Genomic DNA, 27,427 nt, shown 5'->3' with positions numbered 1-27,427 from the left:
GAACCGCAGTCCACACACTATGTTCACCACACAATATTTACCACGTCTCACACGTACTCCCAAGAACCGCAGTCCACACACTATGTTCACCACACAATATTTACCACGTCACACACCTACTCCCAAGAACCGCAGTCCACACACTATGTTCACCACACAATATTTACCACGTCACACACCTACTCCCAAGAACCGCAGTCCACACACTATGTTCACCACACAATATTTACCACGTCACACACCTACTCCCAAGAACCGCAGTCCACACACTATGTTCACCACACAATATTTACCACGTCTCACACCTACTCCCAAGAACCGCAGTCCGCGCAAAATGTCCACCACACAATATTTACCACGTCTCACACCTACTCCCAAGAACCGCAGTCCACACACTATGTTCACCACACAATATTTACCACGTCTCACACCTACTCCCAAGAACCGCAGTCCGCGCAAAATGTCCACCACACAATATTTACCACGTCTCACACCTACTCCCAAGAACCGCAGTCCACACACTATGTTCACCACACAATATTTACCACGTCTCACACGTACTCCCAAGAACCGCAGTCCACACACTATGTTCACCACACAATATTTACCACGTCACACACCTACTCCCAAGAACCGCAGTCCACACACTATGTTCACCACACAATATTTACCACGTCACACACCTACTCCCAAGAACCGCAGTCCACACACTATGTTCACCACACAATATTTACCACGTCTCACACCTACTCCCAAGAACCGCAGTCCGCGCAAAATGTCCACCACACAATATTTACCACGTCTCACACCTACTCCCAAGAACCGCAGTCCACACACTATGTTCACCACACAATATTTACCACGTCTCACACGTACTCCCAAGAACCGCAGTCCACACACTATGTTCACCACACAATATTTACCACGTCACACACCTACTCCCAAGAACCGCAGTCCACACACTATGTTCACCACACAATATTTACCACGTCACACACCTACTCCCAAGAACCGCAGTCCACACACTATGTTCACCACACAATATTTACCACGTCACACACCTACTCCCAAGAACCGCAGTCCGCGCAAAATGTTCACCACACAATATTTACCACGTCTCACACCTACTCCCAAGAACCGCAGTCCGCGCAAAATGTCCACCACACAATATTTACCACGTCTCACACCTACTCCCAAGAACCGCAGTCCACACACTATGTTCACCACACAATATTTACCACGTCTCACACCTACTCCCAAGAACCGCAGTCCACACACTATGTTCACCACACAATATTTACCACGTCACACACCTACTCCCAAGAACCGCAGTCCACACACTATGTTCACCACACAATATTTACCACGTCACACACCTACTCCCAAGAACCGCAGTCCACACACTATGTTCACCACACAATATTTACCACGTCACACACCTACTCCCAAGAACCGCAGTCCACACACTATGTTCACCACACAATATTTACCACGTCACACACCTACTCCCAAGAACCGCAGTCCACACACTATGTTCACCACACAATATTTACCACGTCACACACCTACTCCCAAGAACCGCAGTCCACACACTATGTTCACCACACAATATTTACCACGTCTCACACCTACTCCCAAGAACCGCAGTCCGCGCAAAATGTCCACCACACAATATTTACCACGTCTCACACCTACTCCCAAGAACCGCAGTCCACACACTATGTTCACCACACAATATTTACCACGTCTCACACCTACTCCCAAGAACCGCAGTCCACACACTATGTTCACCACACAATATTTACCACGTCACACACCTACTCCCAAGAACCGCAGTCCACACACTATGTTCACCACACAATATTTACCACGTCACACACCTACTCCCAAGAACCGCAGTCCACACACTATGTTCACCACACAATATTTACCACGTCTCACACCTACTCCCAAGAACCGCAGTCCGCGCAAAATGTCCACCACACAATATTTACCACGTCTCACACCTACTCCCAAGAACCGCAGTCCACACACTATGTTCACCACACAATATTTACCACGTCTCACACCTACTCCCAAGAACCGCAGTCCGCGCAAAATGTCCACCACACAATATTTACCACGTCTCACACCTACTCCCAAGAACCGCAGTCCACACACTATGTTCACCACACAATATTTACCACGTCTCACACGTACTCCCAAGAACCGCAGTCCACACACTATGTTCACCACACAATATTTACCACGTCACACACCTACTCCCAAGAACCGCAGTCCACACACTATGTTCACCACACAATATTTACCACGTCACACACCTACTCCCAAGAACCGCAGTCCACACACTATGTTCACCACACAATATTTACCACGTCTCACACCTACTCCCAAGAACCGCAGTCCGCGCAAAATGTCCACCACACAATATTTACCACGTCTCACACCTACTCCCAAGAACCGCAGTCCACACACTATGTTCACCACACAATATTTACCACGTCTCACACGTACTCCCAAGAACCGCAGTCCACACACTATGTTCACCACACAATATTTACCACGTCACACACCTACTCCCAAGAACCGCAGTCCACACACTATGTTCACCACACAATATTTACCACGTCACACACCTACTCCCAAGAACCGCAGTCCACACACTATATTCACCACACAATATTTACCACGTCACACACCTACTCCCAAGAACCGCAGTCCGCGCAAAATGTTCACCACACAATATTTACCACGTCTCACACCTACTCCCAAGAACCGCAGTCCGCGCAAAATGTCCACCACACAATATTTACCACGTCTCACACCTACTCCCAAGAACCGCAGTCCACACACTATGTTCACCACACAATATTTACCACGTCTCACACCTACTCCCAAGAACCGCAGTCCACACACTATGTTCACCACACAATATTTACCACGTCACACACCTACTCCCAAGAACCGCAGTCCACACACTATGTTCACCACACAATATTTACCACGTCACACACCTACTCCCAAGAACCGCAGTCCACACACTATGTTCACCACACAATATTTACCACGTCACACACCTACTCCCAAGAACCGCAGTCCACACACTATGTTCACCACACAATATTTACCACGTCACACACCTACTCCCAAGAACCGCAGTCCACACACTATGTTCACCACACAATATTTACCACGTCTCACACCTACTCCCAAGAACCGCAGTCCGCGCAAAATGTCCACCACACAATATTTACCACGTCTCACACCTACTCCCAAGAACCGCAGTCCACACACTATGTTCACCACACAATATTTACCACGTCTCACACCTACTCCCAAGAACCGCAGTCCACACACTATGTTCACCACACAATATTTACCACGTCACACACCTACTCCCAAGAACCGCAGTCCACACACTATGTTCACCACACAATATTTACCACGTCTCACACCTACTCCCAAGAACCGCAGTCCGCGCAAAATGTCCACCACACAATATTTACCACGTCTCACACCTACTCCCAAGAACCGCAGTCCACACACTATGTTCACCACACAATATTTACCACGTCTCACACCTACTCCCAAGAACCGCAGTCCACACACTATGTTCACCACACAATATTTACCACGTCACACACCTACTCCCAAGAACCGCAGTCCACACACTATGTTCACCACACAATATTTACCACGTCTCACACCTACTCCCAAGAACCGCAGTCCGCGCAAAATGTCCACCACCCTCAAGCAACCAAAATAACTACATGTACATGAGAACTCACATGGGGTGCCACCAAATGCACTAATAAATATACAAATTTAAATGAGTGTCAAAGCTGACAATAGTCAGTCCTCTCAAGTTCCTTTGATTTTTGTCTCCATTGGACTAGATACGATTTTTTAATAAGTTGACGCATTACAAAAGGCTCAAGTTTATATCATTGTCTCCGATTGACAGTATTTTGGATTAGAAAGAGGGACCACATGTGTGAGTACCTGGCATGTCCATCATGTATGTTCTCTGTCATAGACTGCATGCTAAGAAATGCCAGAGCGTATTTTTCCACCAGGAAAGAGGTGTGAGAAGGTTTCATAAAATGTTGGGCTATAAACAGCCTTGAACTCTCTGTGTAATATGTTATCTGTTTCGCAATATCAGAAATGGCAGAACATGGTGCACTATTCTTGTTCTTAGAAAAAGTCATCTAAAAACAAAAAACTAGGGTTGAGCGGAGTGATACCATCTGCATGTCACAAATTGTACAAAGTTTCCAGCGCATTCCATGAGATAGGGACTTCTCATAGTCCTGGCATGGAGCCTTCTCCGGACAGCGCAACAAATCACAACTCCTACGAGTACAAACAAGCATTTCGCAACAGTAGTGGTCACTTCTATCTGGTGCCATCAGACTGTCAGCCCCCTGTTCCATATACCAAGCGAAGAACATGGTGGATTCTTTAACAGTTATTTTCCAGGACTAAACGTTTGGAAAATGCTACTTACCTTAGCAGCAGTTTTGCAGCATATACCTTTATAGATCCACTGGTCAGCTAATGGTTGGGATGCAACATTTTAATTTGTTTTGAATTTTTTGGCTTCAAATGTAAACAAGTATGTACCAAAGGTGAGTCAACTTAAAGCCTTTGGTGACCATCACCCGATGCCATTTGGGGTTGGAGGACTGAGGTGCATCCTTCAGCAGTGGCTTTATGTAGAAGTTGGGGAACTAAAATATTGTGAAAATCATCCCATTTTCTGAACTGGCCCACACTAGTATCTCACGGCAGGGCTCTAAATTACAATCTACGCTCTTTGTCCTGGAGTACCACCGGAGTGTGTAGGCTTTTCTGATGGCACAAGTTCTCATCGCCACACACGAGTCCACTTCTACTGAGCTTTCCCTCCTTCCCTGTCAGAAATGATGAGGTTCTGAAAGACAGACATGAATAAGGGTGGTCAGATGGTGAGGCGAGGGAAGGGTTGACGATCTCTACTGTCCTGCCACATGGACTGGTCAAGTCAACTACAAGAAAAACATGAACTGAGCACTTTTGAGATTACTAAGGGATTCTAAAGTGCATTTCTTACCATTTTATAAAAAAAAATTCTGGATCATCCAACCTCCGCTAAATGTACGGTTGTAGTTGGCAGCCAAAAAAGTCTGGCAGAGCTAGGCACGCGTCAGCTTCAATGTAATTACCATCTTGAAGCCCTGTAGAGAATGTCTTCAGATACAAATATAGCAATGCTCGCTAAAAGAGTTCGTGAGGAGTTAGTGCTCGCGCTGGCTGACCCGAGGAGTTGGGATGCTCCAGCCACAACTCAGTATCTTTGTAAAATGCTACGATGAGGGGTAGGGTATCCAGTCTAAACAATCACACTGTTGATGTGTCAACAATCCATTGAACTCACTTTGATGTGAGCTCTTCCTCTCTATGCAGAATGTATATTAATTCAGGATTTAAAAGGCGGCTTTTCAATAAGAATAAAGTAATCCAGATCTGCTAAAGTTCCAGTGCTCAGGGTAATTGGATGCATGTCTTGGAATGAAGAGTGGATCCAACTCATAATTGATTAAACTGAAAACACCAGAGCTTGTAATCCTAGTTCAATGAGTTGAGTATTTTCTTAAGTGGATTTTATCACAGAATCTTGGACATTGCGCTTTGCAAATGAATATCCCGCATTGATGTGGTAAGCGGTGTCGCCAACTTCCCATTGGAGGGACATTCTGTGACTTTTTCTTCTGCGATAAGACACGCTATCTGTTTAGACAAGTGTTCTGACACATACGCATGTCTTTGGAATTTTGTTTGTCATCCTAGTCTGGTTGTATAAGATAAAGCAATGCCTTTCTAGCCTATAACACCAAAAACTGGCTAGGAACAGTCCTTGATATCTCACGGCAGCCGGCACTGACATTGAATGTGCCGTGCCATCTCCAAACATCACACACTAGCCTGCAGTACGCCTTACAATCTCACAGCATCCGGCGCTTACCACGGGGCTGACTCTGGAGAGCTCTTGGGTATCTCAGCGCATCGGACGCTTACCTTGATGCTTACCATGGAGAGCGCCTTGCTGTCTCAGAGCACTCAGCGCTTACTGTGATGCTTACCCTGCAAGCTCCTAGGTATCTCACAGCATCACGCACTTACCCTAGATGCCTCCCTGGTAGACTACCGTGCTGTCTCAGCATATCATGTGCTTACCTGGACACCAACGGTGGAGAGCGTCCAGCTTTCCCAGAGCATCATGCGCTTACCTGGACGCTTCCCTTGGAGAGCTCCTGCCTGTGTCAGAGCATCATGTGCTTACCATCATGCTTACCCTGGAGAACATCAGGCGCATACTGTGATGCTTATACCGGAGAGCGCCTTGCTATCTCACAGCATCATGTGCTTACCATCATGCTTACCCTGGAGAGCATCATGCGCATACTGTGATGCTTACACCGGAGAGCGCCTTGCTATCTCACAGCATCATGGGCGTACTGTGATGCGTACACCAGAGAGCGCCTTGCTATCTCACAGCATCATGTGCTTACCATCATGCTTACCCTGGAGAACATCAGGCGCATACTGTGATGCTTACACCGGAGAGTGCCTTGCTTTCTCAGAGCATCATACACATACTGTGATGCTCACACCAGAGAGTGCCTTGCTATCTCACAGCATCATGGGCGTACTGTGATGCTTACACCGGAGAGCGCCTTGCTATCTCACAGCATCATGGGCGTACTGTGATGCTTACACTGGAGAGCGCCTTGCTATCTCAGAGCATTATGCGCATACTGTGATGCTTACCTTAGAGAGCGCCTTGCTATCTCACAGCATCATGGGCATACTGTGATGCTTATCTTAGAGAGCGCCTTGCTATCTCACAGCATCATACGCGTACCATGATGCTTAGCTTAGAGAGCGCCTTGCTATCTCACAGCATCATACGCATACTGTGATGCTTACACTGGAGAGCGCCTTGCTATCTCAGAGCATTATGCGCATACTGTGATGCTTACCTTAGAGAGCGCCTTGCTATCTCACAGCATCATGGGCATACTGTGATGCTTATCTTAGAGAGCGCCTTGCTATCTCACAGCATCATACGCGTACCATGATGCTTAGCTTGGAGAGCGCCTTGCTATCTCACAGCATCATGCGCATAGTGTGATGCTTACCTTAGAGAGCGCCTTGCTATCTTAGAGCATCATGCGCATACTGTGATGCTTACCTTAGAGAGCGCCTTGCTATCTCACAGCATCATGCGCGTACTGTGATGCTTACCTTAGAGAGTGCCTTGCTATCTCACAGCATCATGCACGTACCATGATGCTTAGCTTAGAGAGCGCCTTGCTATCTCACAGCATCATGGGCATACTGTGATGCTTATCTTAGAGAGCGCCTTGCTATCTCACAGCATCATGCGCGTACCATGATGCTTAGCTTAGAGAGCGCACTGCTATCTCACAGCATCATGCGCATACTGTGATGCTTACCTTAGAGAGCGCCTTGCTATCTTAGAGCATCATGCGCATACTATGATGCTTACCTTAGAGAGCGCCTCGCTATCTCACAGCATCATACGCGTACCATGATGCTTAGCTTGGAGAGCGCACTGCTATCTCTCACCACTATGCGCTACCCTAGAATGTAGCATCAAGCGTTGGAGAGTGCCTTGTTCTTTCCAAGGAAATATATTTTCCCAATGGAGAGAAGGCAGTAAGCTTTGCTAATGCACATTTGAGCATCCTTTACTCGTGCACGTGTCATACTGTTTCCAGCAGTACGACTATCATACTTTGTGAATCCCTAAAAAGTCTTAAAGCTGCAGCAACCGTAGGAGTAATTCTCCAGGAACAGGTTTACATCTTTTCTGCTTGGAGTGTTGGAGTCAGGCCCTGTGTGCAAGCATCCCTGTGCACGTGAGCACAGACCTTCCACAGGGCACGGTACCCGGAAGCAGAAGCACGGCTGCGAAGTGTCCTGATTTCAGCCCCTTGGGTTTAGCTGTAGTGAACCTGACGTGTGTATGCTGACAAAATATGCTGCTCGCACTGCAGTTTACCGCAGGTATAGCGAGCAGCGCTAAAAATCAGCGCGAACGTCACCATGTGTTGCGCAAAAGTGTGCGCCCATTTGAGTTGATTTTGCTGCAGCTCGAGTAGAAAATCTACTCGAACGGCAGCCGTCTCTGACCCGCTGGCAATATAAAATGGTGCCAGAAGACTCTGTGGCGACTGGAGATCATGCCAGGGGCCGACAAATCTCGCTTGCGCTCGCAAGTGTGCCTTGTGGAGCCTCGCTTTGTTCCTGGGAGGCACGAACGGCAGAATAATTCCACCACACGCCAACTGGCGGAATCTGGCAGGAACTCAGCATTAGAAATTTAACGCAGAGTTACCCAAATTCAGCCACTTCCAGGAGCTGAATTTTCATGCCGCCCGGACCTAATCGTGCCACGGGGTGGGGAAGGAGAGTGGTGGAGCTGACAAGGGGCGGTTCTTCTCCAACAGCGGTGGGGGTGAAAAGATGTCCTATAGAGAGTGGGCCAACTTAAGCCCCCACAGTCCTCACAGTGTGAGTGGCCCCCGAGCTCCAGGGGCTCCCCCTCAGCACAGTACACTGACTGGGTCTGGAAGGTGTTAGGTGGTGGACGGGGGGGGCATCCATATACTTTGCGGGGGGCCCTCAGGTTTCGTGACACCACTGCCTGGAGGTGCAGTGTGGGTGACAGCTGAATGAAGGGATCGGAAAGGGGTGAATCTCGGGAGACAGGCTCTAACTTCATAACTTCAGACTAGGGGTTCCTAACGCTAGGCTGGCACAGTTGGCACCCGTGTCAGAGAGGTTTGGGTCTGGAATCAGCACCAGGGAGATATAAGCTTTTATTGTTTTCAGAAAGATCTGTATTGAAAGTACAGGAGACATCTGAGGTGGCCTGAATGTCCTGTGTGCCAGGAGACACTTGGCATTGCCAGCCTCTGGGCACCACAGTCCCCCCAGTGCCAGCAGCACATACCAGCTGCTGGCACCCCCACCTACCATAGTATCAGGCACATTAACAAGCCTCCCACCAAGTGACCACGCATAATACCAGCCTCCACGCGCCCCCACTCATCCAAGTGCCATTCACACATTGCCCGGCTTAATTGCCACCACTGTCCCCCAGTGTGAGGCCTCTTCATTGGGTAGTGGGGCAGTGAGTGGTTGCCAAGTCCTGCTGTTTGCCACTACTGACCCTAAAATGCTGCAGCTGCACTTCAAGTGGACAAGGACGTTATGATAGGCTAATAGCACTTCGATAGCGCACATTCTGCCACTGGTATGGCTTCATAGCGCTGTGGGCACGTCAGCGAAGTTCCACCAAGATTCTGAGATTTCCATGGCAGACCCGAGTTTGGTTGGAATTGTGGTGATGTGCTCACCCCCTGTATGCTCTCCGAGCATAGCGCACAGAAGCAGTAGAGGCTTCATGCAGGAGCTGGCAGTGCTGTGAAGCTCACACAACAGGGGACACTATTCTGATGGGTTCATTTGTAAACCACACATGATGTGCGTTGCAACGAGGGAGTGAATGATAGCAGAGGGGATTATGGATGAATGGGACACTACACTGATACTCGTTGTATACGATTCCTTCAACATTGCACATATTAAGTGGTCAGTTGTATGTCATAATACCGCACTCAGAATTATCTGACTAAATACTGTACTCTAAATGTTATTTGCAAAAGTATCGTCCCACCGGTTGCAGATTTATTCTATTAAGCAACAGGGGTTAATATTATTTTGAACAAAATTTAGGACACACTTTTTCTGTCAGCTGACCTCAACTACTGCATCTAAACACATCTGCCCCAGAGGCCTCATCTCCATCTAAACACATCTGCCCCAGAGGCCTCATCTCCATCTAAATACATCTGCCCCAGAGGCCTCATCTCCATCTAAACACATCTGCCCCAGAGGCCTCATCTCCATCTAAACACATCTGCCCCAGAGACCTCATCTCCTCCATCTAAACACATCTGCCACACAGGCCTCATCTCCATCTAAACACATCTGCCCCAGAGGCCTCATCTTCTCCATCTAAACACATCTGCCCCAGAGGCTTCATCTCCTCCATCTGAACACATCTGCCCCAGAGACTTAATCTCCTCCATCTAAACACATCTGCCCCAGCGGTCTCATCTCCACCTAAACACATCTGCCCCAGGGGCATCAACACCATCTAAACACATCTGCCCCAGAGGCCTCATCTCCATCTAAACACATCTGCCCCAGAGGCCTCATCTCCTCCATCTAAACACATCTGCCCCAGAGGCCGCATCTCCTCCATCTAAACACATCTGCCCCAGAGCCCTCATCTTCTCCATCTACAGGGGCCTCATCGTCACCATCTAAACACATCTGCACCAGGGGCCTCATCTCCTCCATCCAAACACATCTGCACCAGAGGCCTCATCTTCACCATCAAATCACATCTGCCCCAGAGGCCTCATCTTCACCATCAAAACACATCTGCCCCAGAGGCCTCAGCTCCATCTAAGCACATCTGCCCCAGCGGCCTCATCTCCTCCATTTCAACATATGCGCTCCAGTGGTCTCATCTCCTCCATCTAAAGACATCTGCCCCAGGGGCCTCATCTCCTCCATCTACACACATCTGCCCCAGCGGTCTCATCTCCACCTAAACACATCTGCCCCAGGGGCATCAACACCATCTAAACACATCTGCCCCAGAGGCCTCATCTCCATCTAAACACATCTGCCCCAGAGGCCTCATCTCCTCCATCTAAACACATCTGCCCCAGAGGCCGCATCTCCTCCATCTAAACACATCTGCCCCAGAGGCCTCATCTCCTCCATCTACACACATCTGCCCCAGCGGTCTCATCTCCACCTAAACACATCTGCCCCAGGGGCATCAACACCATCTAAACACATCTGCCCCAGAGGCCTCATCTCCATCTAAACACATCTGCCCCAGAGGCCTCATCTCCTCCATCTAAACACATCTGCCCCAGAGGCCGCATCTCCTCCATCTAAACACATCTGCCCCAGAGCCCTCATCTTCTCCATCTACAGGGGCCTCATCGTCACCATCTAAACACATCTGCACCAGGGGCCTCATCTCCTCCATCCAAACACATCTGCACCAGAGGCCTCATCTTCACCATCAAATCACATCTGCCCCAGAGGCCTCATCTTCACCATCAAAACACATCTGCCCCAGAGGCCTCAGCTCCATCTAAGCACATCTGCCCCAGCGGCCTCATCTCCTCCATTTCAACATATGCGCTCCAGTGGTCTCATCTCCTCCATCTAAAGACATCTGCCCCAGGGGCCTCATCTCCTCCATTTACACACATCTGTCCCCGAGGCCTCATCTCCTCCATGTAAACCCCCTCGGATGAAGGATGTCCCACCTCCTAAAACAGGCCCAATGTTTTCATTTACAGGTAGGAAGGGAAGGCACCGCAGAATGAAGGCAACCAACCAACCAACAGTCACTGGGCCTGACAAGCCATGTAGGCGCTACAGCCAGTCAGTGAGCTCCAACAATGCGGCTAAACTGTTCTTCAAGTGACAGCTTTACAGGTACAACCAACAGAACAAAATCAGAAGTCGCCTCGCAGTGTAAAGAGAGGGAAGGTGGAGGGTATCCAAGATGGCCCAGGGGTGTGAAGAATAGCGCCTGCAGCATGTTTAAAACGATTCAAAGCACTTTAAACTGAATCTCTGGAGTCAGGTGAGAGGGACCCTGCTCTCTGCATAACCTTAATGCGGATAGCTGTGTGCGCCTCGTGAATACTGGCGCCCTGGGGCTACGCCCAGCTCGCCCATGCCACAAGCTGGCCCTGCCCCCAGGTCTGACCTACTCCGGCTGCAGTAAACACTTGCTTTAAAGCACTCCCTGTTGTAGGGATCTTGGAGCCAGACGTGCGTAGCTATTTCTGCAAATCGGGCCGTTTGCGACCAGAAAATAGCATTTTGGTATGTTCCAATGCTATTTTGCGATTCAGTAATCTATTTACCTAATTGCAAAATAGCTTCGAGTTGCTATTTGGAAGGGGCGTGCCGAGGCCATCCCTTCCAAACAGCGAGTCGCAATGGCATGTCTGATTATTTGCGACTGTGAATGCAGTCGCAAAACTATCGTAGTTACCACCATCTGGTGGTGCCAACATTTTTTCAGACCAAGTAGTGGTCAGATGGACCACTGCTTACTCTGAAAAAAATTAAAAGGAAACTTAAAAAAATAACTGCTTCATTTAAAAAGCAGTCACAGACATGGTGGTCTGTTGTCCCCAGTAGGCCACCATCCCTGTGAGTGTGGCCATTCCCAATGGGGTCGCAAATTGCGACCTACCTCATGAATATTAATGAGGTAGGTCATTTGCGATCCCATTGGGAATCACTAAATGTGCCTGAGACGCATTTGTAGATTTCATTTTGCGAGTCTCTGATTGTGATTCGCAATGAATTGCAATTAGAGACTCACAAAATGAAATGGTTGTACATCTGGCCCTAGGTTTGCACTGTGAAAAATACCTTAAAAGAAATGCTTGTGAGATACAACACATCAGACATTTAATATCGAGGAGGCATCCTCACAACTTATCCCATCCCTCTGTGCTCCGGATTTAAATTCAAAGTTGGCCATGTTACATTCGCCCCCAGCCCCCACCTTCTCTACAGATTCCCTCACTACCTGCTTCCAACAGGGCCACTCATCTCTCCACAGACCCTCTGCCATAGGATTTTTTTATAGTGCTACTTATACCGACCAAGGGGTGTCAGAACTCTTTACATAACACACTGTATAGAAAGGCTATGAAATGTAGGTGTGTTAATTAGTCTCAGGAAAGGTTACACCAAGCAGTAATGATTACAGTTCTGTGATCTGCATGTACACATTCTTTGCAGCAGGCACATTAACCCTATCGCCTACTTTATGATGAGTCAAAGCTTCCACCAGACAAAACTTCCATCGCTCTCCAGCAGAAACATGCATCACCTGGTTATCTTGACATTTTTATTGGTGCCTGAAAAGTACTGGACACAAGGAAACAGGAGGTGCTTTTAAAACTAAAAGTTATTTCAGAACACAGCGCTTCTCCCAGGTTCACGCAGGTGCAGCTGCACCAGTCGCACCGCTCTAAAGCCGGCCCTGATGACCTTGACCCCGCACTACTTTGTGGCTGAGCACAGAGGCCTGGCTGCGGAGGGACACATCTGTTCTTTAATTAGAAGTGACATTTGATACCAGAGCATGCGCGCTGGGCCCCGCACTATTTTGTGGCTGAGCACAATCATCTGCCTGCGGGGAGACACATCCCTCCTCTAACTAGAAGTGACGTTTGACAGAGCACGTGCCCACCATGGGATTCTCTTCTTGGGGCGAACCATTCTGAAGAAACAGGAGGTGTTTTCAGAGCCCTTGTACGCACCGAAAGAGAAACATTATCCTTGAGCCCCTTTGGCCCGCACGTGCGCACCCTGTTGCTTTTTCAGGCATGTGGGGGCTCTTGGCAGAGACTTGCAAGTGGTGCTCATTTACTGCAGGCGGGGGGGTCCTTGGCCAGGAATCCTTCAATCAAGAGGCCTTCGCGCGGCCTAGCCTTGGCCCCACCTCTCCTGCCAGCGGGCCGCCTGCAGAAAGCTACTGGGCGGGAGCAGGCGGGCGGGCTGATCCAGCGACCCGCCAGAACCTGCAACATGGCTGAAAGGCAGCAGTTCTCTCCTGAAACATTATTAAAAAAGACAAGCATTGAGAAAGCCAATAGGTCTGGCACTGGCTGCGAACCATATTTTTGCCAGTGGTTATTTTGTTTCTGAATGTTTTTTTGTATGAAGCCACATGAAGAAACCTGTAGCAGTATTGAGTGGGCTGCAAGTCTCTATTCAAAGTAAAACAAGCATTGTCTAAAATCCAAACTATATCAAAATGATATCAAAGCAAATGTACACATTGCACCAGTAGTCCCTGGCACCGTAGAGAACTACTTATTGTGTGGATGTGTACATTGTGCAAGAGCTGGCAGCCATCACTCACAGTCAGGTAAGCCAATGGCTGAAGTGGACTGACCCTCAGCCCCATTCTATGCACTGTGATGGGTGGAAGCAAAATGTGAATGACACTACAACAGACCAGTGGCTTAAGAGGGCTGCAAGTATTTATAGTATATCTTTTTTATTAAAGCAAAAGGCCTTGGATAACGCCAGACCTAAAAATAATAGTAAAATGCCCTAGCTGAATGGGTGCTTTTAAATATCTAACAAATGTGTTTTTGAGCCTACTTTTGACAATTGCGCTCCTTTTCAGGTAACCGGGGAGTGTGCATATTAACAAACTGAAAAATAGTTCTCTTTATAGTAACCTATAGATTGAGGATATAGTGGTACTAAGAAGTCCATATATGCATTGGAGTATGAGCATCATAATGATGCGTGCTCAGGATGAGCACACAGGTGTATTTTGAAAAATATAAAACTTTGCATTCCTTTTGTTTCACTTTCTCTGCCACAGTTATTACCTCGACTAATCTGTTTATGCCTTTTAAAAACGCCCAGTGACCACATGATCTCACCCAGTAGAAATGCTGCATGCGCTGCAATGGTGTGTGGGCAGCTGCTGGCAGTGGGCTCACCTGCTGGCAAGTGTGCCCGCTTGCTCGTGTGATGTGAGCCACCTCCTCCACATCCTCAGCACAGGTGCACACACTGTGTACCCAGGTGAAAGGCACAGGGCCAGGCTTCTGCTGTATCTTACAGATGAAGAAACCCACAGGTTCCACAGCAGTGTGTGTCCATCACCAGCAGAAGGCGGTACTGACCCAGACCCCGCATCACGCATGGCAGATGCCTGCTGCACATGCATACTGATGCACCTGCGCTCATTTAGCATTTTTAATTTACCATTGCAAAATGGATGACGGCCATCTTAGAACTGTAAATTAAAAGTTAAAAAAAACAATTTCCAGCTGGCAAGGTGTCTTTAAAAAAATAAAAAAATAAAAACTCAATAAATGTGAGAGGGATAGGGGAGTGGGACTGAGGAGCAGCCGATGAGTTGGGGAGAAGCACAGCACTGAGAGCGTAACAGAAGGTTTGGGGAAGAAGCACCAGGCGAGAGAGAGCAACACGAAGCGCAGCAAAAGGGGCAGGGAAGTACTAAAGGGTAAAAGGTGGAAAACACATGCACTCTCGTAGAGTGCTTAACCAAAAAAGTAGTGTTTCATAAGTGAGCCGTGGAAGGACACAAATAATGCATCCATGCTCAAGCGGAGGGACAAACACTGGAAGAGGAAGTAAAGCTCACATAGACTGACAAATAAAAAGTAGGTAAATGTGAGTGACATTAACGCCAACCAATGGTAACCAATGGGCAGGCTCTATGCCCACTGTAAGCAGACAACAGGTCTTTTCGCCAACAGGCAATTTTGTGTTGTCTGGTAGGCGAGACCTTAAAAAAAAAAATCCCCTGAAGTCAGCAGTGGAAGGATACAATTCATCCAATCAGACACAGTGAGGCGTAAAGAAGAGGGCCGAAAGGAATCAAATCAGGAGCTGAGACAAGCTACCCAATCAAGAGCAAGGGGCTGGCCTAAGGTCCGCTCCAAGTAGCTCTGAGACTGACCGCTAAAACTGCCTTAAAAAGAAGTGCGGTTTATTCCTGTCATTGACCAATCACGTCTCTTGTGGAGACAGCATGTCTCATCTGGGGGCGTCCATATCCCTCCTCAGATTTGCAATGTAGAGAGGGGCACAGCACAGAGGGTCCCTTATGCACCAGTGGATGGTAAGGTCTGGCTAGTATGGAACAGAGAATGCCCCCGCCTGCTGTGGGATGTGTCCTATGGGAAGGGCACTGGAATTATGCAGGATGGGAGGACCAAATTATGTGGCAGGGTTGACCAAATTATGTGGGAATGAATGGCACATTATGCGGCATACTGTGCATTTTGTGATAGTACTAATTCATTGTTATGTTCACACTGACTGGGCAAAGGTTTCACCTCATTTGAGCCCGTTTAACACTGAGTATAGCAGTAAGTAACAGAAGGGTGGCCTGTCAGCTTTAGCGAAGGGCCTCCCACGGCGCAACTACACTTCACTGTGTTTTAGTAACTTCTGATCCGTATGAGCTAGAACCAATTTTTTGTGTTAAAATCTGTAGATTATGCAGGAGATGATGGATTATGTGGCAAATGAAAAAATATGCGGAAAACGCGGCCGCAAAATTGCATTATTCCAGTGTCCCTGAGTAGAGGTTATCCAGCTGTTTTTTTTTTGTTGGGGGGGGGTTATATAACGCAGTCCTCACGGCGGGGGAGGGGAGAGGGCCGGAGATTAGGCAGTGTCACATGCAGGAAACAAGAGAAGAGGAGCTAAAAAGGGGCAATAAATTACACAGATTACGTTATTTATATTGTGGATCACGGGGGGAAGGGGTGATCGTATAGAGGGTCATAGAGGGCCTTCGAGCTCAGCCCCCTCAAGTACCAGGCAGGAAGCGCCCCCTCCTGCAGCACACAGCAGAGGTCAAGCACTGGGGTCAAGGGTCAATGCCAACAGCGCTGGGCCTCCACAGCCCACATACCAGCAGCTAGGATGGCATGGCCACCTGCCTGCCCGATGCCCCGGGCCGCCCTGCAGCTCCCGGGCACTGCCATGGCCCGAACGAGTCCTCGGAGGGGGCAGACTGTGGACTGTGATCCCCTCCCCACCCCGTGCCCGGTGCCCTCTCTGACTCGCATCAGAGCACCCGGCTGAAAAAGTGATATCTCCAACCTTACAAGTATAACTTCGGAAAAATTGTCAAATTGGTTGATTTTCCGCCACTTTACGTCCAATATGTAATTTTCAAAAGTTCCACCAATCCTCGTTCTGTGAATCAGCTCGTGGCATCTTAAGCATCTTTTGTTATGAACGAAAGTTTGGACGCAGGTGTGAAGAAATGTTTGTGAACGGGAAAGGGGAGTGGGGTGTCTGATCTGGAAGTGCTGAAGCTGTAAGCAGCCTAGCTCCTGGAGGCCACCTGAAAGGAAAAAAAAATTGAAAAACATAGGGGCAGATTTATGAAACGTGGCACTGAACCTTGTGCTCCTTAGCGCCCCCTAACACCACCATGTGTGCGCCCAATTTAAAATGCGATGCACCATGGAGGCAGTCAGGGGTACTAGCGTCATAAATTTTGACGTTAGTCCGGAGCTTTGCAGGATTAGCGTTAAAAATATTGACGCTAATCCTACGAAGCACCCAGAGGACCACTGAAACCAATGGAAACCTCCTTTTACGTCTGCTCTGAGCAGACATTAAAAGTGCAGAAAAAAATGGTGCAAGGAAATGACGCGAGATACGCACCCTTTGCATACATTATGCCTGGCGCAGGCCTTGCGCCACTTTATGGCACAGTGTTTTTGGCCTTCTAACACCACATTAGAGTGAAAAATTACGCTAATGTTCTGTTAGAGTGGGCAAGGCCATCTTAAATCTGGGATTTAGGATCATAGAATAACACAAAGACACAGGGGGGTGATTCGACAACCAACGACTGCCTCTTAGCGCTATGAGGTGAATGCTCTAGGTACAGGCCAAGCAGTAGACTGGATGAATCAATACTGAAAAGGTGAAGACGAATGGCCCGTGGTGGGCTCTCTGCCACCACGACATAGATGGAGAAAAAATAACTATGGCAACAGACATAATCCGGGGGGGGGGGGGGGGGGGGGGAGGCCTGGTTTACTCCAAAGACCAGAACGCAAATAACTGGTGTCATCTCCATGAGAAGTAAATCTCTTCCACCAGTAGCTGATGAGACCAAGTCAACAAAGGCAGAGAGGAGATCCAGGCTCTTCTGGGCCTGTCCAACAGCATGTTGACCACTAACCGGCAGAGAGGACACCTCTCCTGCAAGCTCAGGTGGTTGTAGTTTGAGTGACTTGCTTCCACAACTTGACATCAAGATGCATCAGTGACTGATCCTCCCCGAAACGTGGCATTGGAGGCCCGGCTGTCCACGAGCTTTCACTAATTTTCAACCATTCATTGTCCAAAAAATGACCATTCATACTCAAAGAACAACATACCTCGGTAGTGGAAGTGCTAATACACTCCACGTTCAATAATTAAATCTCTACTCATTACCTATAAAATTACTGGATTTTGAAAAGCCCAAAATGCCGCAGTACAAATCTTTGGCTGGGCCAAAACACAAAAGATCACCCATCATTGCAGAATCCTCCACTGGCTGGGGGTTATGGAGAGGGTGACAGGCCTGGGCGAAAATTAAATTATGCCACATAATTTGTGCAATGTGAGGAATTTCACATTATGCTTGTTCAGTAACATTTCAAAAACAAGCATTTGCAGTGCAGTGGGTCTCGCATTTGCTTGAGTTAGAGCTATTGACGCTGTAAATTCATAAGTGGACTTTTCTTGACACCTAAATTGGGCGACCCAGCGTCATAATTTGGTCTTTTCCTGCCACATAATTCCAGTGGCCCTGCATATAACTAAAGCACTTCCATTTACCTTCTTCCTCTATTTGCAGCCAAAAATGAAAATGTTGCCATTTAGCATCCTAATTTAAATCTGCCATGCTAATTCCAATAGAATACCACTTTCACCACCCACCATCAGAGTTTCTGCCTGGTTAATACAATTCCAAAAACAAGCATTTGCAATGCAACGGGTCTCGCGTTTGCTCATGTTAAAGCTGATAGCGTTGTAAACTCCTAACCCGACTTTTCACCTATCAGCAAAAGTGCATTTATGTACCTAACCGTTAAAAGTGCAATTAACTATGTAAAGCGCTCGACTTCTGCCAAGCGAAATCGCGCTAGTAAATTAGAGAAAAAGTAGTCCACGAGCCGGATAGAAAACAGCGAGCCTCGCATGTTTTCTGTACTTGGTCGATGCGCTCGAGGAGGGCTAGCCACCGGAAAAGGCATGACGTATGCGAGCCTTCGACTAATGAAAGCAAGCAGATTTTATTAGGCAAGCCCACGAACCAATGAAAGACACTGATGTGACATGGGCGGGGCTCCGAGCCCTTTTCTAAACACTAAAGCGTCTCGCTGCGATACGCATGGGCGAGCGCATGCAACGCAGGCTCGACCTTAACAAGACAGCCATGGAGGAGTAACAAGGAAAATATACTAGAAGGGTCACCCAAACATATCAAGAGTGTTCAAACAGTCATAGTGTAATAAGGATGTTAAGTTAGCCTGAATCATGGTCATAATTGCAATAAGGAGGGATTAATAAAACATATACAATTATCATATAAACCCAATAAAATACTTTATCAGAAATAAACTTTTGGCATTAGACATTATTGCTCAGAACATCCCCCAGAGGACACCAGAAGGAAAATAGCATTTATAAGAAACATTGTGATAGAACCATATATTTAACCCCTAGAGGGCATAGTGCATTACACATTTTCAGGGCTAGCAGGCCTACTGTAAAGATATTACACACAAGACACTTAAAACACAAATTTCTCTCAGCTGCAAAACAAAAGTTTCAGCCACCTGAGAGAGATTAAAAACACATTGAATGGTGGGAGAGGTTATTATTTTGGGATCCCCACTAACCTAGTGTTGGGACCAGACAGAAAGAACAGGTTGTGGTGAATGTTTTGAAGGTGGTCCCATTGTCCTTGAACCTCCACAAGCTGAGTTATGAGCAAACATGTTTTGTAAAAGGAATGCCCTGCAAAGCATTATGAGATGAAAATTGTAGTATGACTGTAATTGACTGTAATGCTCAGAACAGCCCCCAGAGGGCACCCCAATAAAAATATCATTTGCAAGAAACATGTAACCACATAATTAGCCTCTGGAAGGCATAACCACATGAAAAGGGAATGGTGGAAAGTAACTCAGTGCAACCATATATTTAGCCCCTAGAGGACATTGGGGGTTATTCTAACTTTGGAGGAGGTGTTAATCGGATTAACACTCCTCCAAAGTTAGAATAACCCCCATAGTGCATTACATAGTTTCAGAGCTAGTAGGCCTGCTGCAAAACTAATTCCTCTAAGACACAAACTACTCCCAGCAGTAAAACAAAAGCCCCAAGCATAAGAAAGCTTAAAAGAGGACTGCATGGTGGGAGGGGTTATTATTTTGGGGTCCTCACTAACCTAGTGTGGGGACCCATAGATGACCTAAACAGAAAGAGTGTGTGATGCTGAACGTTTTAGTGGTGGTCCTGTTGTTTTAGGACCACCACAGGCTAAGTAATGGGCAAACATGTTGTGAATAATAATGCTTGCAAAGCATTATGGGTCAAGTTTTCCCAAGTGCAGTGAATATTGTAGTGTAGGCTCTCCCGCTGTGCCGGGAGAGCCACGTTGGAGATTTCTGTGTTTTTTAGTAAAGCACTTATTAAGTATAATTGTTTATGGGAAAGATATGGAGCGCGAAGAAGAGAGCCAAAAGAAATGGCTCTGATTAGGTAACAGTGTGAACAATGTGACCAGCGCTTCCAAACTGCCAATGGAGTTCGCACTGTTGGCGCTTAAGGTGGGACAAATGTAAAGCATTTACCAATTACATCACAGGATTTTGGAAAGGTAAGCCCACTAACGAGTGGTGAGCGGTAGATGGGCGTGGTTAAAAGCCCACAGATAGATAACAACAGGTCGGAAAGCGCTTGCACGCTTGACCTAATGATGCCATTAGGCTATTACTGCAGTTTGTGGCAAGATAGTGCTAAACAACAGATATGGATTTTTGCTCAACTACATTTTATTTTATGTCATTTTCCCCAAAATTTAACATAATTACGCGAAACCAAATTATGAGAAATTCACACGTCCCCAGCTGAGCTGTCACGATGGCTCAAGCACCACAATCCCTATGGATGAAAATCAAATAAAACAGTCAGACGAGGCCACTCTGCTGTAAGACCCTCAGTCTCCTCAAGGTCGCCACAACCATCTGCAAGTCCTGGGGAGACGGGCGCCCACCACTGGCTGGACCTCAGAAGTCAGCATCTTTAGTGGCATTAGCTGGGATATGACAATACCTGGCACCTATGGTAAGGATGATGATTTTAAACAAACAATATGTGCGTGCTTTCGGGTGAGAGTGTGTTTATGTGAGAGTGTGTGTATTTGTGAGCGTGTGAGAGTCAAAGTAAAGGTCATCAAGCGACTGATGTCACTTCTAGTACCCCTGGCATTTTCGTGAATTGACCTCATGATGAGCTGGCAGGCCCCTCCCTGTCATCGAGAAGAGCCGACGTTTTCAGACAGACAGGATTACAGCAAAGAGACAGTCATTCCTGACAAATGGCCCTCCTGGACTCACAAAAAAGAGACATCCCCCCTAAATTACAGCCTGAAATGGGAAACACATTTCATGTTCAGCTTTGTAAAGGTCACTTTACCCTCAGAGCATCACATTTATAAACTGATATCTGTATCAGACCCCGCAGAGGAGCTGAGCTTTCTCCTCCCTGTCCCTCCATGGAACCCTCACTTCAGCTTCATCTTCCTGTCCCTCCATGGAACCCTCACACTGGCTTCTCCTTCTTAGCCCTCAATGGAACCCTCACACTGGCTTCTCCTCCTTAGCTCTCAATGGAACCCTCACTTCAGCTTCATCCTCCTGTCCCTCGATGGAACCCTCACATCAGCTTCATCTTCCTATCCCTCAATGGAACCCTCACACTGGCTTCTCCTTCTTAGCTCTCAATGGAACCTTTGCATCAGCTTCTCCTTCTTAGCTCTCAAGGGAACCATCACATCGGCCTCTCCTTAGCTTTCAATGGAACTCTCACATTGGCCTCTCCTTAGCTCTCAATGGAACCCTCACACTGGCTTCTCCTCCTTAGCTCTCAATGGAACCCTCACATTGGCTTCTCCTCCGTAGCTCTCAATGGAACCCTCACTTCAGCTTCATCCTCCTGTCCCTCTATGGAACCCTCACATCAGCTTCATCTTCCTATCCCTCAATGGAACCCTCACACTGGCTTCTCCTTCTTAGCTCTCAATGGAACCCTTGCATCAGCTTCTCCTTCTTAGCTCTCAAGGGAACCATCACATCGGCCTCTCCTTAGCTTTCAATGGAACTCTCACATCGGCTTCTCCTCCTTAGCTCTCAATGGAACCCTCACACTGGCTTCTCCTCCTTAGCTCTCAATGGAACCCTCACATTGGCTTCTCCTCCGTAGCTCTCAATGGAACCCTCACATCGGCTTCTCCTCCGTAGCTCTCAATGGAACCCTCACATCGGCTTCTCCTTCTTAGCTCTCAATGGAACCCTCGCATCGGCTTCTCCTTCTTAGCTGTCAATGGAACCCTCACATCGGCTTCTCCTTCTTAGCTCTCAATGGAACCCTCACATCAGCTTCTCCTTCTTAGCTCTCAATGGAACCTCACATCGGCTTCTCCTTCTTAGCTCTCAATGGAACCTCACATCGGCTTCTCCTTCTTAGCTCTCAATGGAACCCTCACACTGGCTTCTCCTTCGTAGCTCTCAATGGAACCTCACATCGGCTTCTCCTTCTTAGCTCTCAATGGAACCCTTGCATTGGCTTCTTCTTCTTAGCTGTCACTTGAACCCTCACATCAGCTTCTCCTTCTTAGCGCTCCATGGAACCCTCACACTGGCTTCTCCTCCTTAGCTCTCAATGGAACCCTCGCATCAGCTTCTCCTTCTTAGCCCTCAATGGAACCCTCACTCTGGCTTCTCCTTCGTAGCCCTCAATGGAACCCTCGCATCGGCTTATCCTTCTTAGCTGTCAATGGAACCCTCGCATCGGCTTCTCCTTCTTAGCTCTCAATGGAACCCTCACATCAGCTTCTCCTTCTTAGCTCTCAATGGAACCCTCGCATCAGCTTCTCCTTCGTAGCCCTCAATGGAACCCTCACATCGGCTTCTCCTTCTTAGCTCTCAATGGAACCCTCACACTGGCTTCCCCTCCTTAGCTCTCAATGGAACCCTCACATCAGCTTCTCCTTCTTAGCTCTCAATGGAACCCTCACACTGGCTTCTCCTTCGTAGCTCTCTATGGAACCCTCACATCAGCTTCTCCTTCTTAGCTCTCAATGGAACCCTCACTCTGGCTTCTGCTTCCGAAGTCCTTGCTGGAACCCTCACAGCAGCGGCACCTTCCTAACCCCTTAAAGAACCCTCAACACTGGCTCCTCTACCTTTCAATATGACTCTGACATTGGGTTCTACCTGCTTGGCTTTGATTAAATCTCAGCAGCAGCTGCTGGTTTCCAAGCAGCGATAAACGTCTAACATCAAATTCACCTTGTATCAATCAATGGCCTCTCTTCCTGGCCCTCACGGACACCACGAACCTGGCTTCACGTGCCCAGCCCTCAGTGCAAGTCTGGTTGTGGGGTGTCTCAGCCTGCCTTCCCGCTGACAGTAGAGGACAGAAACTGTGGCTGACCAGTCTGGGAGGAAGAAACAGTGTGCAGTGCGCCCCGAAATGAAGCAAGATGCCCCCTTAACTGTGCTTGTGCATGGACACGGGCAGCTTTCCCGCGAGCTCCAGGGTGGCTACAAAAGGCAGACCGGAAGCAAGGACCACCCCTGCATTGAGTGGTGGCATGTCCACCCCCAACAAGATGGGCGCTGTGCACCAAGGTGGGCTCTTTGTCCCAGTGGTGGGCTTCACGTTTGGCCCAAGTAGATCCCCAAAGCAGTTCCCTCATGCCTCGTTGGGAGGAGCGTGCAGACTGCCGTCACCCCCATGGCCCCGGCTCCCCAAATGTGGAAGCGCGCAGTTGCGCACAGCGCCAGGTACTGAAGACGCTGATGTTGTCAGCAGGACTGGGGCTGGGGTCTCACTGGCTGGTGTGTGGACGACACCAGACAGGCACACCCCCACATGTGCCTTGTAAAGGTAGAGTGTGCAGAGCTTACTATGTACCAGAAAGAGTGCCAGTCCCCGAACTGCTCAGAAGCTGCGGCTGCTGCAATTACATGTCGGCGCACCGAATACCAAGCCTGCTGGCCTCAAACCACCTCGTGGCTCTTTAATCCCCTCCCTGCCCGCCCCCTCGTTTCACTCCTGCAGGGTCCTGCTTGCTCCCTTTGGGACGGTTTTACCGTCTTTCTCCGTCTTTCCCACCTGTGTGTTTTTCCCTCTCCTGTGCCGGGTAAACATCTGATGGAGAAAAATAAGAGCGCACTGGGGGCCCCCACCGGCTCAAGTTAAGCACTGACAGTCTGTAACCGAGTCACTGCTGGCACTGGAACAACCGATATTGTGCTCTCAAACAACCACACCACAGTAGTCAGATGTGTGTAATTTGCCATACACCATGGACCAATTTATTACATTGCACACTGATCTGCTTGTTACGATATCCGCATTATTCCAGCCTGAGAGCCAGATCGGAGGCATCACCTCCAAGGCAATCAGAAACAAAACCCCCACAACCTGCCCAAGAAACCAGCCAGCTCAGAGGCTCAGCAGCTCACGGGGAGCCAGGACACCAGCAGGCTCGAGATGAAAGGGTGCAAGACAAGACCAAAAGGGGCCTTCTCTGTCTACATTCAGATGCTCGAGTACAAGAGGATGCGCATGGAGGCCAGAGCTGCTGAGTGGGGCGCTGGGGTCCCAGGTTCGAGTCTCAGCTTCTACTCAACATCCTGTGATCCTGGGCAAATCACTAAGGGGAGGTGGCAGCTCCTCCGCTATGTCAGAGGAGCGCTGCAAGCCTTTACAAATTAAATGATGTTTATTATTGTTTTATTTTTAAAGAGGCGGGCCACAGAGATGATGAGCATGGCAGGGGAGTGCTGTGCACTCCCCTCAGTGCACATGTGAGTTTGGCCGCCGTCTGAGCAACACAGTGCCGGGTTGGAGACAGCAGGCCCAGGCTCCCAGGCTGCTGGGAGCACAAAGTCAGGGCGCCCCAACCAATCCTAATGCTGCTTTCATGCTGCCAGCAGCATGAAAGCAGCGTTAGGATTGGCCACAGGTCAGGAGCCTGCAAGTGGAGCCAGAAGCGCGGCACAGCGGCGGGGAGTCTGCTAAGTTTTTTCTTTTTCTTTAATGTTTTCCTTTGTCTTGTCCACGCGCTGCACCGCCCCTTTACTGCACCGTGAGCCGCGACTGCACAGGGTCTGATTTAGTTCTTGGCAGAGGAGAATACTGATATCCCGTCCACCTTATTACGATCCCATGATATCCTATGGAGATCACAATAAGGCGGGTGGGATATCCGTCACGTTTGTGACGGAGTCTCTCCGTGCCACCAAATAATGATGTGTCCTTGTGAAATGTAACCGGTGCTCCTGTAAAGCGCTCCAACACCTTTGGGTCGTGTTCGTGCAATATAAAACTGCAAAAAAATAAAATAAATCCCCAACCCTCCAGCAACACAGGAAGAAACTGAAGACCCATGTCTTTAAGGCGCTTTACCCCTCGACTACAACTAACACCTTAGATGCCTGACTGGAACCAACCCCGGTTGTCCCCTACTTCCGGCAGGGGTTTAACAGTGGGGTCCCCCAGGTTTATTGAAACTGGAGGCGGCCCCCTCAGTTCCCACTGACTGAGTGTGGGGGGCCCTTTCAGCATAACTTGCAGGGGGGGTTACGTTTTGTTATGCCACTGCTTTCCAGAGCTGCCTTAATATACAAGCGGCATAGCACTGCCCCTTTGGCGCACAGGGGCCCATCCTCCGGGGGCCCCTAGCATCTAGATCCTATGGATATCTGTGGGATGTGGGAGTCTCAGGGGCCCACCACTGGGACATTACACCACTGCCCTGTGACTCAGCCACTCTCTGAAGTGCCCTCCTGCCCCCTGGGCTGCCCTCATGCAGGCTGCTCTGCCCTCTGGTTCTCTGGGAACCAAATAAACCGGGCCTGCCTGCAGCATCCTCCCTCAGCAGCACGGGCTGCCCCTGGTCACAGCGCCAACACCCCCCTCAGCAGCACGGGCTCCTGGTTACAGAGCCAACATCCTCCCTCAGCAGCACGGGCTGCCCCTGGTCACAGCGCCAACATCCCCTGGTCACAGCGCCAACACCCCCCTCAGCAGCACGGGCTGCTCCTGGTCACAGCGCCAACACCCCCCCTCAGCAGCACGGGCTCCTGGTTACAGAGCCAACACCCCCCTTCAGCAGCACGGGCTGCCCCTGGTCACAGCGCCAACACTCCCCTCAGCAGCACGGGCTCCTGGTCACAGCGCCAACATCCTCCCTCAGCAGCACGGGCTGCCCCTGGTCACAGCGCCAACATCCCCCCTCAGCAGCACGGGCTCCTGGTCACAGCGCCAACACCCCCCCTCAGCAGCACGGGCTGCCCCTGGTCACAGCGCCAACACCCCCCCTCAGCAGCACGGGCTGCCCCTGGTCACAGCGCCAACATCCCCCCTCAGCAGCACGGGCTGCCCCTGGTCACAGCGCCAACATCCCCCCTCAGCAGCACGGGCTCCTGGTCACAGAGCCAACATCCCCCCTCAGCAGCACGGGCTCCTGGTCACAGAGCCAACATCCTCCCTCAGCAGTACGGGCTCCTGGTCACAGCGCCAACATCCCCTGGTCACAGCGCCAACACCCCCCTCAGCAGCACGGGCTGCCCCTGGTCACAGCGCCAACACCCCCCTCAGCAGCACGGGCTCCTGGTTACAGAGCCAACATCCTCCCTCAGCAGCACGGGCTGCCCCTGGTCACAGCGCCAACATCCCCCCTCAGCAGCACGGGCTCCTGGTCACAGCGCCAACACCCCCCCTCAGCAGCACGGGCTGCCCCTGGTCACAGCGCCAACATCCCCACTCAGCAGCACGGGCTCCTGGTCACAGAGCCAACATCCCCCCTCAGCAGCACGGGCTCCTGGTCACAGAGCCAACATCCTCCCTCAGCAGTACGGGCTCCTGGTCACAGCGCCAACATCCCCTGGTCACAGCGCCAACACCCCCCTCAGCAGCACGGGCTGCCCCTGGTCACAGCGCCAACACCCCCTCAGCAGCACGGGCTCCTGGTTACAGAGCCAACATCCTCCCTCAGCAGCACGGGCTGCCCCTGGTCACAGCGCCAACATCCCCTGGTCACAGCGCCAACACCCCCCTCAGCAGCACGGGCTGCTCCTGGTCACAGCGCCAACACCCCCCCTCAGCAGCACGGGCTCCTGGTTACAGAGGCAACACCCCCCTTCAGCAGCACGGGCTGCCCCTGGTCACAGCGCCAACTTCCCCTCAGCAGCACGGGCTCCTGGTTACAGAGCCAACATCCTCCCTCAGCAGCACGGGCTGCCCCTGGTCACAGCGCCAACATCCCCCCTCAGCAGCACGGGCTCCTGGTCACAGCGCCAACACCCCCCCTCAGCAGCACGGGCTGCCCCTGGTCACAGCGCCAACATCCACCCTCAGCAGCACGGGCTCCTGGTCACAGCGCCAACACCCCCCCTCAGCAGCACGGGCTGCCCCTGGT

At 49.6% G+C, this 27,427-nt stretch overlaps 1 protein-coding gene across 2 annotated transcripts in view; it reads right to left on the bottom strand.

Moving 5' to 3' along the window:
- DAAM2 (dishevelled associated activator of morphogenesis 2) overlaps positions 1-27,427 on the bottom strand; it is a 517,936-nt gene that overhangs the window by 102,006 nt on the left and 388,503 nt on the right. The gene's annotated exons all lie outside the window — the stretch shown is intronic.

This window comes from Pleurodeles waltl, chromosome 5, assembly GCF_031143425.1.
Source record: "Pleurodeles waltl isolate 20211129_DDA chromosome 5, aPleWal1.hap1.20221129, whole genome shotgun sequence".
Taxonomy (NCBI): Eukaryota; Metazoa; Chordata; class Amphibia; order Caudata; family Salamandridae; genus Pleurodeles; species Pleurodeles waltl.
This window is presented reverse-complemented; position numbering and strand designations above follow the sequence as displayed.